General features: G+C 30.0%; 1 protein-coding gene across 4 annotated transcripts in view; it reads right to left on the reverse strand.

Moving 5' to 3' along the window:
- CASK (peripheral plasma membrane protein CASK) overlaps positions 1 to 17352 on the reverse strand; it is a 753263-nt gene that overhangs the window by 116923 nt on the left and 618988 nt on the right. The gene's annotated exons all lie outside the window — the stretch shown is intronic.

The raw sequence follows: 17352 nt of genomic DNA on the forward strand, positions 1-17352 counted from the left end.
ATCTTTTTAATTGCTTTTCACAATTATTTGCACTGAAAATTATTATTAAAAAAAATAATATTACCTATCTATAAGAAATACACAAAGAGAAATAAAACACGAAAGTAAGGTGGATTCATTGCTTTTGCCAGTCTTTTTCAACTAACCCTTGGGGGACTTATGAGATTTTCGAATTTAGAAACAAATTAAAATAGAGACCTCTTCTTTTAAAAGCTTTGAAGTTTTATATTGGAGTGGATGGTTGTTGAACCAACCCAGAAAACGAAATATTCAAATTGTCAAATTGTTGAATGTTTCCTTCCTTGAAAGTATCCAGGACGACACTTGAACCCCGGGAATGGGTATATAATAGAGCATTAAAATTGCTGACGTCATGGTCTATTCATCTGAAAATTTTGTACAAAATGGTAGAAATGGAATATTTATAATTTGTCTTTCATAAAAGATCTAAAATAGATAAATTAAGCTTAATGTTGTTATGGAAGAAGCCATGATAAAATTAGGCAAGTAGTTAAAAATATTTCCTCTTTTATGTATGTATTCCTATTACTATTCATAAGAACTGTTTATTTTTTTTTAAACTAATGTTATAATAATTTAAATTATATCAAAATTATTTGATATGGCTGATAGAATATAGTTATTATTAATATTAGATAGAATACGAGTTATTTTCAGGCTAATTATTTATTAAGACTATTTTTGTAATATTTGTCATTCAATACATGTATGTACAATTTGGATTATTTTTAATGTTATTACTTAGACTTCCGTTTACATTGCCTTTACTTTTTAACATAAACTTCTTATTTTATTATTTTAATTTTTTTTTATTTGGTTTATACCACTACTTTTCGGTATTTTGTATTATAACACGTATTTTGATGCATTAAGTATTATTATTACACACCGTACACCGACTACCATCACAAAATATTTAAAAAAAAGTGATATTTGTAAAGTAAAATTTAAATTGAAAATGGATAAATACTAAACACAGTGACTTCCAAATGATCTTTAATTTATATTTATTTACAATGTTTATTATTTTATATTTTAAAACCAGTTTTATTGCTCAATGGAAAAAAATTATAAAGTTGTTGCTTTATTAAATGAAGTATTATTAAGAAACGTATTGAAAAAATTGATTTGGCAGTCACTTAGTGATAATATCTATCCATTTTTAATTTAAATTTTACCACTTTTTCTAGAAAAAGAAGTATATACCAAGTCGCACTGAAATTGAAATAAAAGAAAAAAAATCATTACAGAAATGAATTTATTTGATGCATGCATGTACAGTATGTAAAAAATTATGCATGTTAAATATTCATTTCCTCTTATTTTGTTGTGAACTAAGAACCTTGAATTGCTATCTTTTTTGTCGGTGAGCGAATGAATTCTACGTACCATTATTTATAATTCTAAAAGGCAGAGCAAACACGTCCCACCAAAGTGTTAGGCTGAGACAATAGACCAAAAACTTCAAGTCTCGAGACGATACATTTATCCACGCACTACAAACTTTATGCGTCGTTTAACAGCGCCCGACACGTTTTGGCGGCAATTCGTGTAAAAGAGCGCGAATACGGTATGAAAGGCGGGAATATTGTATGAGAGGGCGAGAATTTCTTATGGAATTTCACGAGTTTAAGCGCGTTCGAGTTGTTTTATGGGTTCGGAAATGTCAGGGTGTCACTCTTAAAGAAGACGCCGTGACACGAGGAAACGTCTCCGAGTGTGAAACGAAATGAAATCCTCGTGTGAGGATAATGAAACGAGAAAATATCTCACTCAAGCGCAGGCTTCATATTTACGGAGACGTGAAAAAAAAACTTATATCATTTTATGTTTTACTATCGGGTGTTTCACAAGGTAGAGATCTCGCAAGAAAACAGCTAAATTTTTCCTGCCACTTTCCATAAAAAAATAAAGCATTTGTTTTACAAATGACACTGTAAGAAGAATTCTTAGAAGAATATGAAAATACAGAGTATGCTTTGTGTAACAAGTTTATATCTAAATAACCAAAAATATTCAGCATGATATTTTGATACTTTGTTACGGTTCAAAATTATTTTTAACAAAATGCAATGAAGGTAATAATTATACCAATTTGCAAACATGCTTCATTAAAATTTAAAATAATTTTTCATATTAATCCAAATTGTGCAAAGGGTACCGGATCAAATAAATGTAATGTTGAGTCGATATTCAATTATATGAAGACATGATGACTAGAATTACATTTAAGATACCAGTCCAGGGTAATATAAAAATAATATATACTTATGTATATGAAAATATAAAACGCCTGTATATGCCTGTAAAACGCATTCACAACATTTTGGGGTTTTAAAATCCTTGTACACATTTCTGGGTTTCTCCACTGAGTAATTATTTTCACCCTTTGACGTCTCAACATAGGTAAGGAAGAATATGAAAGTCTGAATATTTACAGAGATTATAACCTGACATAGGCTGGTTAAGTTATCACAAAATTAACTGGTAAAATTATAAAATGCATACAAATTGAAAATCATGTTTTCAGGTTGTCTCTCAGTATGTAAAATAATCCTGGGTTCGAATAAATAAAAGGGTCTTTGATGAATAAAATTTTCTTAATTCGATCATAGATGGCTATTGTGTGTGAAATCAATGAAGAAGCTTCATGAGATTGATGATATATGTATGAGTTCCAAAGATTTGAGCATGTGTGGTTATCAATAATGGGTAGAATGGTGAATTTACACGTGCATAGAGATATCTTCTAAAAAAGTGTACTTTTTTAAATTTGTATCAGATAAAAAGGTGAAACACCCTTTATATACATTCACATCAATAACACCGTAAGGTATCCAATAATATTACAAATTCACGCCGGGAATTTCAAAATGACAACGCGAAGAAAAGTCCATAGAAAATATTTCCTTTAAAAAATGTCGAGATAAAGAAATATACGTATATAATTTGTAAACTTTCAACATTCGTACGTTACAACCAAATATTTATTAAAATTCATTTCAAATCATTTCATTCAAAGAAGAGTCGAAAAAAGTTTTAAATTATCGCTAGATTTTCATTCAAATTACTTGAATATGTTAATTAAGAAAGCGTTAGAACGTTGCGAAGCTATTTTAATAGAAAATTGCTTGAAGCGAAATATCTTATGCCTCAAGTCTTAATTATTAATAACGTTGATCCCACTACGTCCCTTTGAGAAGATATAAAATTAAAAAAAAATCTTTTCTAAATGGGTGATACTAAGTCAAGAAATGAAGGAGAGTTCGCGAGAAATAAAAAAATCGCTTTGGTAAAATTGCTTTTAAATATTTCAAGAGCATCGAATGAATAATTTAAATTAAACTTGAAACTCATACTAAGAAAGGCAATGAAAATTTAGGAGAAATAAGCTTAACATTTAATTTAATTTAGAATATTTTAGATACAGATAATAATTATTTTCTATGTGAATAAAAAAATGTAAGTCTTCGCTCGTTTAAAATCTTAAAACGTATAAAGTAAAATATGTTTTTTGGAAGGAACTTTTTTTACCGTAATGGCAGCACCGTCTGTTGAACGTAATAGCAAAACATGCAAAACTAAACATTTCTTATGGCGAACGATGTGCTTTTTGACATTTGCCAAGTCACTTTTGTGTGTTGTTTTTAATTGCATTCTTGTTTCATGGATTTTTGATATTTTATTTTACAAACGTTGTGAAATTAAACATTTAATAAATTTGTAGAATTAATTTTTTCTTCATCTTTAAATCAATGAATGATACACAACAGTACTATCCCTTGTTTCTATAATTAATTTGCTTTGTTTACTTGAAAAAAGGGAGCCTAAAAATTAAAACAGCAATAAGGTTGAACTACTTTCAGTGTGGATAAAATATATTAAAACTCTACGTAGTTAATTCAAGCTTCAAAATAAAGTAGAACAACTCCGTAATAAATTTCGTTCACCCACTGAAAACAATAAACTAAAATAAAAAAGTATGGAAAAACATGAATATTTATTAATTGAAATACCTTTAGCACGAATATCAAAGGCAAAAAGAAAGGTGATAATAAAACCCGTCGTCATATTACGGTAATTCTAGTGATAAGGAAATTTAATTTGCTATTTGACGCAGATGCAAATGAAATGAAATTTCTCACGTTAAAGTATGTAATTGGATAACGAGAGCAAGAAATAATTGTGAAAATTCGTCATACCTACAAGAAGAAGGCAAAAGAGAATGTTCGGAGGGGGGAGAGGGTTTCAAGATGAGTAAGGGTTGGAGATGCTTTAAGGGGATGAGTCTGCCAACGATGCTCACGAGTATCTCTTGAGAAATGCAAGGGTGCAAATCTCAAGGCAGAGCAAGAATTAAACACTTCGTTAGTGACACAAAGAAATGCATAGCATGTTTTAAAAATTAAATTACAAATTTCACAAGCGAATCATATTTAATAACCATAATAATATTGTATGGAAGTGAAGCTTGGTATAAGAAAAAGCAAAACAAAGGACTTTTTTTACAACACTTTGAGTGTGTCCAAATACTTTTCATAACTTACTACAAATCTGGATTATCTCCAATTAAATGAGTAATTTTTCATATTATTTTATGGCATCTCAACACAGATGAAGAAGAATATGAAAATCTGGGCATTTATGGGATTTACGACCGTCATAGGCTGGTTTAAGTGATCAATTTTCAGACGTGAAACATTCACCAATTTTACCCATGATTGACAACCACACTACTCAAATTCTTGGAAGTTCTATGTATATGATCCAATTTTGAAACACTGTACAAGAATCACTAGAATTTTCACTGGTGACATCTATTGGTGAGACGAAGAAGCTTTTTTATTGAACAGGAACTGTTATTTTTGTATTTTGACACATTCAAAATGTTGTTAACCAGAATAATAATGTATGGAAGTGAAGCTTGGTGTTTGTAAAAGGAAGATGACGGAAGAAAGATTTATACAGACATGTAAAGAAGAGTTAATGCTGGGAACGGAGTGAATGTTGCATTAAAATCAGTTATAGTATGGTAAATAAAAACCATCAAAGAAATCTACACTAGGAGTAAGATTCTTGGTTCCAACCTTATGTAAGAAAGTGAAGCACTAAATTGGTTAAAGGATGAAAAAAGACTGAAAGCAGTCATAATGCATCCCCTCAGACAAAAGTGTGGCAAAACGATGTAAGATTAATATCGATATAAAGATAAAATGCATGGCTCAGATAAGTATTATATATATAATTATGAAAAGTGTGTTAATAAGGTTCGTAAGTGAATCGAGCGAGTGAAGGAAGAACAGAACATTTTTTTAAGTCGAACGTAATTGGTAACAGAAGCAGAGGAAACCCGAGGAAATTTGACAATTTAAAGTATTCCAAATACTTGAAATGGTCAGGCCATGAGTAGGAATAATTGACGCTAAGTATCAGGATATGAATTTAATGTGGAAGAGGTGAAGATTAACACCCTCCTTATCATTCATCGTTCACTTTGCGTAATACCACTTAAAAAAACACTTCTTCATGACTACCGAGGTACCAACTAATGAGGTAAAGATTGTTTGCAAAGACAGATTTGTAGCGTTCTATTCATTCTGTCTACCACTGCAGTAAATCAGCATGGTGGTTTAATACAATTTATGCTTAAATATAGTCATATTTTACAACTACAGCAAAATGAGTTTTCATTTCGTTAATGGTATATTTTGAGCGAATAATACAAAAAATGACCCGTTTTAAAATTGTTAAAAAATATCAAATTATCATAAATAAAGCCCATTTCCATTTTAGCAATTATTTGTAATAACAAAAAAGTTAAAAATTCAATTATTGGCGTAAAAATTGTTTGAGAAACTTTTTCATAACAATGCCAGCGATATTTTAAAAAGTTATGTACGAGTATAATTAATAGAAGTTGGAGTCAAATTTCTAAAATTTCCACAGTATTTTTAGATTTACAGTAAAAATATTATTTTATCAGCTTTACATTTGTTAATTTTGATAGTTTTCTTCAAATTTATAAATCAGGAAAGTATAAAATCAACACAAATACATGTTTAAAAAAAAATCAATAACATTTTGAATTTAAACACGACAAATCACTGGCAACGCAATAACAAACCCCAGTGTTCACAAATACAGTAATTTCACAACTCGCAAACGCCATCTTCTATTCAATTGTAAAAACTTAAAAGCCAACCCTCGTATAATCAAATAGGCTTAAATATAAAAAAAAAAATTACAACATTTTGAGTGTGTCCAAATACTTGTTCACAAAATCTGGATTATCTCCAATTACAGGATTCATATTATTTTTTGACATCTCATCAAAGATGAAGAAGAATATGGAAGAAAAAAAGCTTCTTTACATCTCACCAATAGATGTCTCTTGTGAAGTTCTAGTGATTCAAGAACAAGGTTTCTAAATTGGTTCATATATATAGAACTTCCAAGGATTTGAGTAGTGTGGTTGTCAATAATGGGTAGAATTGGTGAATGTTACACGTGTGTAAAGTGATCACTTAAACCAGCCTATGACAGTCGTCAGCCCCGTAAATGCCCAGACATCCATATTCTTCTTCATCTTTGATGAGATGTCAAGAAATAAAATAAAAAATACTTTAAACAATTTTCTAATGAAAATAAAAACGTAAAACTTAACTATGTATTTGTAAAAATACACATTTTAAAACTCCAAACCTCAGAACGGTAATAAAGTTAACCTTTATTTTTAATGCTTGTATTTTTATATTAATGCCATGTCCCTGTCAGAAGTGATTGACACTATTCATATCTCAGAGATTGATGGCATTCGTGAGTGCATAAAAAAGAAGTAAATATAAACAAATTTTGAAATAAAAGAAATGAAACATTTGGGTTTTATATCATTCATACAAAAAAATATAAAAAAAAGATAATATTGTTTGTTAATTTTTCAAAGTGCATTATTTTTTTCTGACTTCTGACCTGGCTGTTTTTAAACGTCCGACGTACTTGATCACGCCAAAATATTTTTTCTTTGTAATTTAATTAAACGGCAGACAACATTTTTAATTGAGTCAAAATACTTCTCCACAAATCTGGGTTTCTCCACTTAGGAGTAGAAATAGTTAGAAATAAAAAAAAGCGGTTAAACAAAAATTAAATATAATTAACAACCAAATAAAAGTTAGTCAAAGTCCCACTTTTAATATTTTTCCCATAAAATCAAACCCAACCTAAACAGGGTTATCCCCTTCCTTGCTCTTACCCCTCCTTAAAACACCATTACCCCCACCCCTATCCTTTTTTACCTTTTATATATATATTTAGTAATAAATGAAACCCTGAAGAGGCCAACAGATTGTTGTCGAAACTAGTTGGTTAATAAAAATGTGAGTGGATCAGAACACAAAGTTTTTTTATTTCTCGAAATAATATATCAATATGATCCACAAAGTTAATGCTTTCAATATTCAAAACAAAATAAATTAAAATGGATTTCTAACGCCAAAAAAATATTTTTAAAAAATCACCATTTTACCCTTGATCCACAACCATACTACTCAAAATTTTGTTGTCATACATATATGATCATTCTCACGGCGTTTCGTGTTTGAGTTCACGACAGCTATCTGTGATTGGATTTTGAGAGCTTCTATTTAGCAGGGACTCTTTTATTTGTGTACAAGATCCAAACCCGGATCATTTTACATACATGTTTTTTGTTTCTTAAATACATTTGTAAGGAAAGTTTTGTTTTATTCATTAATTTATTTGTTTATAATTACTTTTTACAACACATGTTTTATTTTTTTCATCACACTAGGAACGTGACGAGACGTTCACATATGTATATTATAAAAATATTATTTTGAATTAAATTTTATTTGGAATATAGTTATTTGGCTGTTGCATACGATGTGTTTATTATTAGCAAAATGGAATTTATAAATATTGGCAAAACAGAATCTATACATATTACACAATCTCACAGAGTTCGATAAAAGAGAAATACAGAGAAGGAGTAAATAAAACTTTATTTAAACTCAAAGCGCCGCCGTAAAACTGAGACAAAAAGCAAAGACAAATATTGTTTCAGCAAATGGAGTGTAGTCCCTTAATTGATTGCGACGTTCAGAAAACAAGTTCACAAAACATGTGTTATCCGAAAACAGCGAAATTGCCGCCTTTATAGGAGGCAATGTAAATATTTTCCCGGGAAAATGAAGAAATTGGAGTGACAACACCAAATATATCCATTTTTATGAATTGTTATGATAGAAGCAGACGCGCATGGCGTCACTTGCCTATGGAAAGTTTTCCTTTGTCGGGAGAAAAATCTCGCCTTCTGGGAAATCTCTGTAAAAACACTCTAACAAAGTGTGCAGACAAAAGGCGTGCAGAAGTATTTTGTCATGTGCGTGAAGCGTATGTGTATATTATTGCTTACAATACAAATTTTAAGGCATTATTTGAATGGTTTATAAACTAACTAACTAACCATCACGCCGCTTTACCGCAGGAGTAGGCAGAAGGAATCGAACGCCACACCACTCTGTCTTTGCAAACATTCTTCGCCTCTTCTACATTCATGAATCTCCTCATACATACTCGACAATTATTACGACTCCTGACCCGGCCGCTTTCAAGTATTTGACATACCTGATTGTGCCAAGTTTTCCTCTGTCTTCCTCGCTTGCTTCTTTTTCCAACTACATTCGCTTCATAAATTTGTTTAACCGTTCTTTCCTCACTCATACGTTCCACGTGTCCAAACTATCTCAACATACCTTTCTTAATTTTATCGATCATGCTTATCTCCGCCCACTTGCATTCACCATTCTACCATAATTGACAGCCGCACTACCTAAACTTATGGAACTCAAACATACAGCATCAATCTTTTGACGCTTTACGATTGAGTTAGCAATAGCCATCTATGGTTGTATATGCCTGTCACCATCCAATGACAGTTAAAAACCCCTGTATGTAAATACCCATATTTTCATATTCATCTATATTAATGTTGAGATATTAAAATGTAAAAATAACTAGTGAAGAAATCTAGATTTGTGAAAAAGTATTTAGACACATACTAAAATTATGTGAATAAAATAATTTAAATCATTAGTTCTTTTTGACAAATAAAACTAATCCATAATATTTTTTATGTTATACAAATTGGAGATATGTGATTGAGAAAATGAGAAAAAAGTCTAAATTTTTGTATGTACAATATAATAAATTTCGCAAGTATTATACATTCAGTATTTGTAAATTCGCTGTGCGATCTCTGATGACTTATTGGTAGCCATATTTTTGCAAGAAAAGCTGAATCTAAAATATTTACAGAACATGACTTGTACTTAGTGGTTTATTATTTTTCATCGTTTGTGAACTAAAAATACATAAATACAAAATATATTTATTGGAAACTATAGTAATTTAAAAAAATAAAATATCTGATAACGAGTTGCTTCTATTGTTAAGTAATTATGTTTCTGAACATGTGTCGGGCTGTGGGTTCGAACCCACCCTACCACAACTTGGTACCTATTTTTATAACAATGAGCCGCATAGACTCACAGAAATAGTATCAAATTAAAGTATTTTTGTTAATCATAAAAACACAAAATTTTATGTACATTTAAAAACCTAAAACCTATGTTTTTTATATGAAGAACTTTGAGTTTAATGAAGAAAAGTGATCATTTTACAAAACGAAAGTGTAAAATAAGTACAATAAAGAAGATGGTGAAAGGAATGATAATACGTTTTACTAACAGATTTCGTAAGAATTATTTATTCAGGATAAAAAATAATACTAAGATGATTAAATAAAACTCGTTTTTATGAAAAAACGGAAACACAATATAAAACAAAAATCGTTTTTTTTGGAAACCAGTCAAATTCTGAACTACATTTATAAAAAAAACGTTTAGAGGCAGAAAACTTAAGACATATCAGCAAATCTATTATTACTTACAAATCAATTCAGAAAATCGCAATCCGACAAAATCGCGGAAAAAGACGTTTCGGAAAGAAATTCTAGAAAGAAGTCGACATTCAATGTTCCGAACAGTCTGCGGCGTTAAAAGAAGTTTCCAGAAGTGAAAAAAAGCGAATGAAAAGTTTATCGTCCCGACGAAATATAGCTTTTTAGCGGAATGGTTTTATGATGCAGTCGGAGCGGAGGGAGAATTCCGAATCTCGCGGTACACGGGGAACAAATGGCGGTTTAGTTAAACGGAAACTTTTCGCTGGTTCCGTTATCTCCAAAGTTGTGCGCTACATGCGGGCTGGATTCAGTGGCTTATAAATTTAAATCCAAAAATATAGCCTAACACTAACTCATACAAATTCCATTAATAAGCTTCATATCGCATATCATCAAAGGAATATCAATTCCAAATTAAAAGCTTAAGTCTGTTTCAAATTAAAAGCTTAGGTAAGTGGGACTGAAAAACATATAAACGGAAAAGAGAGACTGATGCATAAATAAAAAGAAATCACAACTTCCTTGCTGTCGAGTTTTTGAATGATTATGATATTAAATTATTTATAATGTTCGTATCGTTTAAAGAATCATCAAAGGACGATCAATTCCAAATTAAAAGCTTTAGTCTTTGAGGTAAGTAGGACTGAAAAAAACATATAAAGGAAAATAAAGACTGATAAATAAATAACAGGAAATCATTTATCATGCAATGTCATTTTTTTAAAATGGTTATGCTTTTATAATAAATAATTGATTATGTTCATACCGTACATGGTATCATCAAAGGAAGATCAATTCCAAATTAAAAGCTTAAGTCTTTCAGGTAAGTAAGATATAAAATAAATGTACATAAGGGAAGACAAGACTGATAAATTAATAACAGGAAATCAAAACCTACTAGCTGTCTTTATTTTAAAACGTTTTTCTATTAAATTTATGATAACCATAACCTATTTCGACTATTAAGAGGTTTTTAAAATAATAATTGTGATTTGCAGTCACACTAATTCCAATACATACCCAATAATGCATGCGTCAGATTGATGCAATTTTAATATCCTATTATCTCGGCGTTAGAGTTAATAAGTTAGAAATTAATGTGACGTTAAAAAAAATACAAAAAACAGTGATCTATTTTAGATTTGATATTTTAATGCTTGGTAATATTAGATAAGTACTGCTACCGAACCTTATCTGCACCCAATGATGCAATGTTAAGTTCCACCAGTGTCATCAATTACATGAAAGCTAGGTGATCAATCTAACGTTGCAGATACTTTACAATAGTACAGGGTAATGTGATATTTACGTGAAAAAAAACTCTAAGAAATCGAATTCGGGATTTCTAGCATGGTAGCCAAACGTGCTAATCATTAGACTATGGACACAGACCATATGAAGTCGACAAAAATGAAAAATGAAAAGATTTTTCTTAGGGATTAAAAAAAAGGAACAATGTGCAAAATCTCTATTTCAAAGGCTTAATTCCAGGTTGGAAAAGCGAGGGTAGAAAAAAACACCACAAATACTCATATGATAGAAAAAAAAATTCTTGAATTTATTTTGCAATTGGCTGAAATTGAGCCCATAACGCTAGTTTCACAGTCTAGAGTCTATCCGACTACACCACGGCACATGTTTCATTAATTATAAAATATATTGTAATATAGAAGGGTGGTACATTTTCGTGACCATAAATCAATTTTGTAAGGAATATGGTCGAAGGAGTTAATAAGGCTTAATTATTCGGAAAATTCTCAAGTGATTTGACTTTATTACAGCAACCTTTGTCACCAGCGCCCCGCGGCCATATTTTCCCTATACCATGAGTCGTAAATATAAACCTATTTCCGTTATAAAGTCACCGCAAGCAGGTATTTAAATAACGCCATCTTCCTGAAGCGCCTCTCAAACAGGACATCGAGTAAAATTAAGCTTTTTAATTAAGTTATCTCTCAGATTTTATGAGTCTTGCGGGAAATTTGTTAACTTTGTGAAAATAACAACGCACCGCATTTCGGCGGGCAAATTTATCGGAATGCTGAAGTCTTTGTTCGCGCAAAATATAAAACACTTAGATGTTGAAATACCGCAAATACTACGTCAAACCAGAACCGTATTATTTCAACATCTAACGTAAACAAATGTGCTCTCGGAAAATTCATCTTCAAATTTAAGTAGAGATTTCCGCTTAAATGTTACGTAATTCTCCAAGGCCACTTGTAATATTCAATAAAAAACCCATATTCTAATTCGACGAAACGTCTTTATTGTTGTTCGTTTTAAGTATCTCTTATTCTTTTTCCTTTATTTAGTGTGCCCTTTGCACCATTGCCTGCGTTTAAGGGCCAAAAGAAAAAGAAAAATATCGGGAAAAATATAAAAATATTGAATATGGTTAAATGGACACTGAAATATAATATGTTTGGGTAATAAACCAAGAATTCTAGATATAAGAAAATTCGTAATTATTGAACCATTTATTTAAAAATAATTTTTTTATTATCTGATTTTATCAGAGACTAGAAAATATTAGATCACTCTAAGGATCTTTAATACCTTTCCTGAAAAAATCAAGTACAGCAAGAAGCAAGTAACAAAAAAAATCAAATGACCTCTTCATTATCACTTTTAATAATAATATTTCTGTGAAATCATTTTTTCAATTGATAGTGTACTAGGGAGTTCTGGTATTAACCCTAATGGATGGAAGTGAACCGTAGGATCGGGAAAACAAGGATGAAAGTAGACTGAATGCAGTCGAAATGCGAAACCTAAGACAAATGTTTCGCAAAACGATGTACGATATACTTTCAAATAGTGAAATAAGGATAAAATGCAAGGAAATACAAATAAACGTTATGGATAACATTAAGATATTTTGAAAAATCAGTATCATTTGAATATACGTTTGGGTATTTTTTAGAGAAAATATTGCCAATTTCAATAAAAAAAAACACTATATCATCATCAAAATGATAAAAATCAACATTTAGTTAATTAATGGTATGAAATTGTTTCTGCAATACAAACAAATAGATAAAATCCTTCACAACATTTTGAGTGTTTAACATACTTGTTCATAAAATCTGGATTATCCCCATTTACAGGAGTTATTTTCATATTATTTTTTGATATCTCATTAAAAATGAAGAAGAATATGGAACTCTGGGCATTTACGGGGCTGACGACTGTCATAGGCTAGTTTAAGTGACACGTGTGTAAAGTGATCACTTAAACCAGCCTATGACGGTCGTCCGCTCCGTAAATGACCAGACTTCCATATTCTTCTTCATCTTTGATGCGATGTCAAAAAAATAATAAGATAAATCCTTTTTAAATCCTTTTTAGATCCTTTTTAAAAATATAAATCATTTAACATAATAGCAAGTTCTCTAGGAAAATCCATTAGTAAATTAAATTTAAGTAACGTACCTCCTAACAGTACAGGTGTGCAAGTATAAAATTAAATTTGAAAGGGATGAAGAGACAGACTCCCTGATATCTCGGGGGAGTATCTCGCTTCCCGGGTCACTTTGCTGCTACAAGTGAATAAGGTACAGTAGAATGTACATCATGGCAAGGCGATCTTATATCAAAGACAAGTTAGCTCACTATATTGGTGGCTGCTAGTACCGCGAATTCAAAGTACCTGCGGAAACTATTTTACAGAGGGTGAGTTGGAGATTATAAATTGTTTGGTTTGAAAGATGACGTCGTTTCCTGGATGTAAAGGGTTCCTTGAGAATATCATTAACATCGAAAATGATTTGACATTATAAATTCCTATTACTTGATACAAAACATTGGAAAATTTTATGTATAATTTAAGTAAAATTTATGCACATGTAAAATTTATGTTTAATCAAACACAGATTTTCAATTTCTTGAATGTTTTTCGCAAATACTTTGTGGCACATTTGATAAACTTTATAAAATTAAACAACTTTGTTTTAACCACTTTTTTATTATGAAAATTATATTTTTTAACATATTTTTTAAATCATATTTTCATATGGTGTACGGAGTGTGTGGAAGTTTTTGGTAAGGGAATGTAATTAACCATGAGTATTTTAATGTTTTTTAGTATTTTAATGTTTTGTAATTTAATAAACCCTGATGATGACAGGATTCTTGTCGAAACCGGTTGGTTAAAGTATACTTATATTAAAAAAATAAAAAGTGGTAAAAAAAGTTGTTTAATTTATTAAAGTTTACAGTTCTTTAAGTCTACTGAGTAGTATTTTGTTATTAAAAAACACATAAAGATTAATATTGTGACAATTGTTTCGCCTAGTATGGCATTTTCAAACGTTCGTTTGAAAATGCCATAACTAGGCGAAAAAATTGTCACAATATTAATTTTTATGTGTTTTTGAATAAAAATACTACTTAGTAGAATCAATATTCTGTGTTGGATTTAACAATTAATACATGAATTAAAATGGAGTTCTATAAATTAAACGCCAAATCAATAAAAAAGGGGAAATTCATAGCAAATGAGAAAAATAATAAATAAAGATTACGTAATTTGTGGCTTACGAAAATGATTTATTTTCATGAATTGATTTGGCAATTACTTTGCGGTAAAATCTATACATTTTAAATTAAAGTTTAACTTAGTAAATTGTAGTATTATAGTTGATTTACATTGTGGTATTTACCAAGTAAAACAAAATTATTTTATTTTATTTCATTACACCAGCTAACTAACTTACCATCACACTGTTTCCGCAGGGGGTAGGCAGAGAGAATATAACGCCACAAATCTGTCCAGGCAAACAATCTTCACCTCTTCCACGTTAATGCATATCCTCATACATAACTAACAGACCTAACTAATTTAAAGCATTTTTGATCACGTCAAGATTTTTCCAGTTTTAATCTGCTTATATTTTCAACTACAATCAATAAAAATAATAATTTAAACAATCTACATATTGTGAAAAAAATATGAATGATACTTATATTTTTAAATATCAAAAGTAATATTTACTATCGTAAAAATAATTTAAAAAGCAAGAAAACAATAAAAAATAAACGGCATTCATAAATCGTCAATTTATTGAAGTTATTGCTCATTCCCTTTATGCTGATAGTAAAAATATATATTTTTATTTTTATGGACAGTATCTTCTGACTACGATTCGAAAAGAAATTATATAATACAGGGTGGCTCAAAATTAATCACCCTAGAAGATGTTATAATTTTTGCAAATGGCGTCAATCGTATTTGACATTTGAGAACTAGACAGTTGCAGTATACAAAAAAATTAGAGTGGCGTAAAATTGATCATCCAATTTTGTTTTTCAATAACTTTTTTTCTAAATATAAATAAAATTGAGTAATGTTAACCTTTATTTGGACGTTTACATTTTTTGTTGTTAAGTGGTAAAGATGATATCCGTCTAGTGGCTGCCGCCAGTGTTTATACACATTTGTGCACGTTTCATCATTTTGTTATACGGCAGCTGTTTAGTTCACAAATATCAAATATGATTGACGTACGACACCATTTGCAAAAATTATAACATCTTCCGATAAAGTGATTAATTTTGTGCTACCCTGTATATATATACGCCAGCTACAAGTACTCTTAATATAATGGCCCAATAATATCAATGAGAGGAAAAAAATAAAATCCTTATTGTACTCACAAAAGTGAGTGTTAAAGGATAAATGTACGTTATGATTCCTTTGCGGTTTCCCCTTTCACGACAACTTTTCTTCCTTCCGATCTGCGATAGAAGAACAACAGTTTAAGGGATATCCGTTTAATTTCCTACGAGCTTTACACCCCACAAACTTGAGGCGTGAAGTTTACCATGGTTCAGAATGTTATGTCGCAGGGTAGGTCGTAAAATTTTTAGTTTCTGGAGATATTCAATGACAACCAAAACTTACTCATTGATGGTATTTTTTCTATTGGATTAATATTGTTCCAAAAAGTATTACACTTTTGTTTATAAACTAGATGTTTTTATTTATTTTTAATTGATGTTTTACTTAGTAAATACCACTATATCTTAAAATCTACTGTGACACGTGTTTCGATGCATTCCGCATCATTTTCAAACACGGTTGTGGTATTTACTAAGTAAAACATCAATTAAAAATGGAAAGATTTTACCACAAAGTGACTGTGACTGTAAACAAAGTGACTGCCGATCAATTTATTAAATTAAATGTTTTTAATTATAAAATATCTTATTTTTTGACGTTTTCTGTGCTTTTTCTCCTCAAAATAGAGTCTAAGCCCTTGTGCTTGGTGAGGTACTTATAATGAATACTTATGTATTGAAGATATCATACAATATTTTTTTTATTATATATCTCTTTTTTTTAAATATCCGTATAAATTAAAATTCCTTCAACTCATTCTCAAACAGAATACAAGGTTTTTTGAAGTTGGCAACATTTTAAAAAAATAATACTTTTATATGTGTCTACAAGAGACTTTCATAACTGATTGAACAGAATTTGTTACTCCCCATTTTAGACTCCACCCACTCCTTTAAACATTTATAATCTTGACATATTTTTAGTAACATACTTATTACATGTCAGATTTCGACCTTTCGTGCATGTTGTTTTGCAATCCTTGGTGCGTGTTGGTCCTTGTACGCATGTGATTTAAACTTTGTGAAATTGTAGGTGCGTTAATAGTGCTATGGTAGTGATGTGTGGAATTGTTACATACTGGTGTAGTAATTGTTTTGACAAAGAGACGTGTACGTCTCGAAACCGGTGGTAAAATCTTGGTGAGTAGTAACATTTCTAAGATAAAAAAACTGAAATGATTTCCCACAACGCAATTATGTACATAATATGTTAAAAATATGAATAAAAGAAGTATATTATTTTGTATATTAGAAGCGCTGTTAACTTTTTGGTATGGTAATATAACACTCTCATTATCATTCATTATTCTCTTAGTGTACTTCGTGAAAAAAAAAAACACTTCTTTGTGTCTACTTAATTTTTAAAAAAAGTTTTTTTTTGTATAAATATCAGAGTATAACAATTTCATTTTAATCTATATTTGACCGGATGATGGAGTGATTATTAGGAAACCGAAAATCACGAAGTAGTATTTTTCAAAGTAGTATTACACAAACTTAATGATGAATGATAAAAAGAATGTAATATATTATTATTTATAAGCTCAAAGCAGTGGACACAGTCAGGACTGACTATTATAAATTACCTATGTATTTTATTTTTTGTTAAAAAAACCAAAATGTAAAATAAAGAAATGATGTTTTCCAGTAAAAATCTTAAAGCGTTTATTTAAAAAATATATTTAAATGGGTTTTCACCGAAACGTACATCTAAATTAGTTTACTTA

The sequence above is a fragment of the Brachycentrus maculatus genome, unplaced genomic scaffold (assembly GCF_059751285.1).
Source record: "Brachycentrus maculatus isolate JH-2025_06_01 unplaced genomic scaffold, ASM5975128v1 h1tg000529l, whole genome shotgun sequence".
Classification (NCBI taxonomy): domain Eukaryota; kingdom Metazoa; phylum Arthropoda; class Insecta; order Trichoptera; family Brachycentridae; genus Brachycentrus; species Brachycentrus maculatus.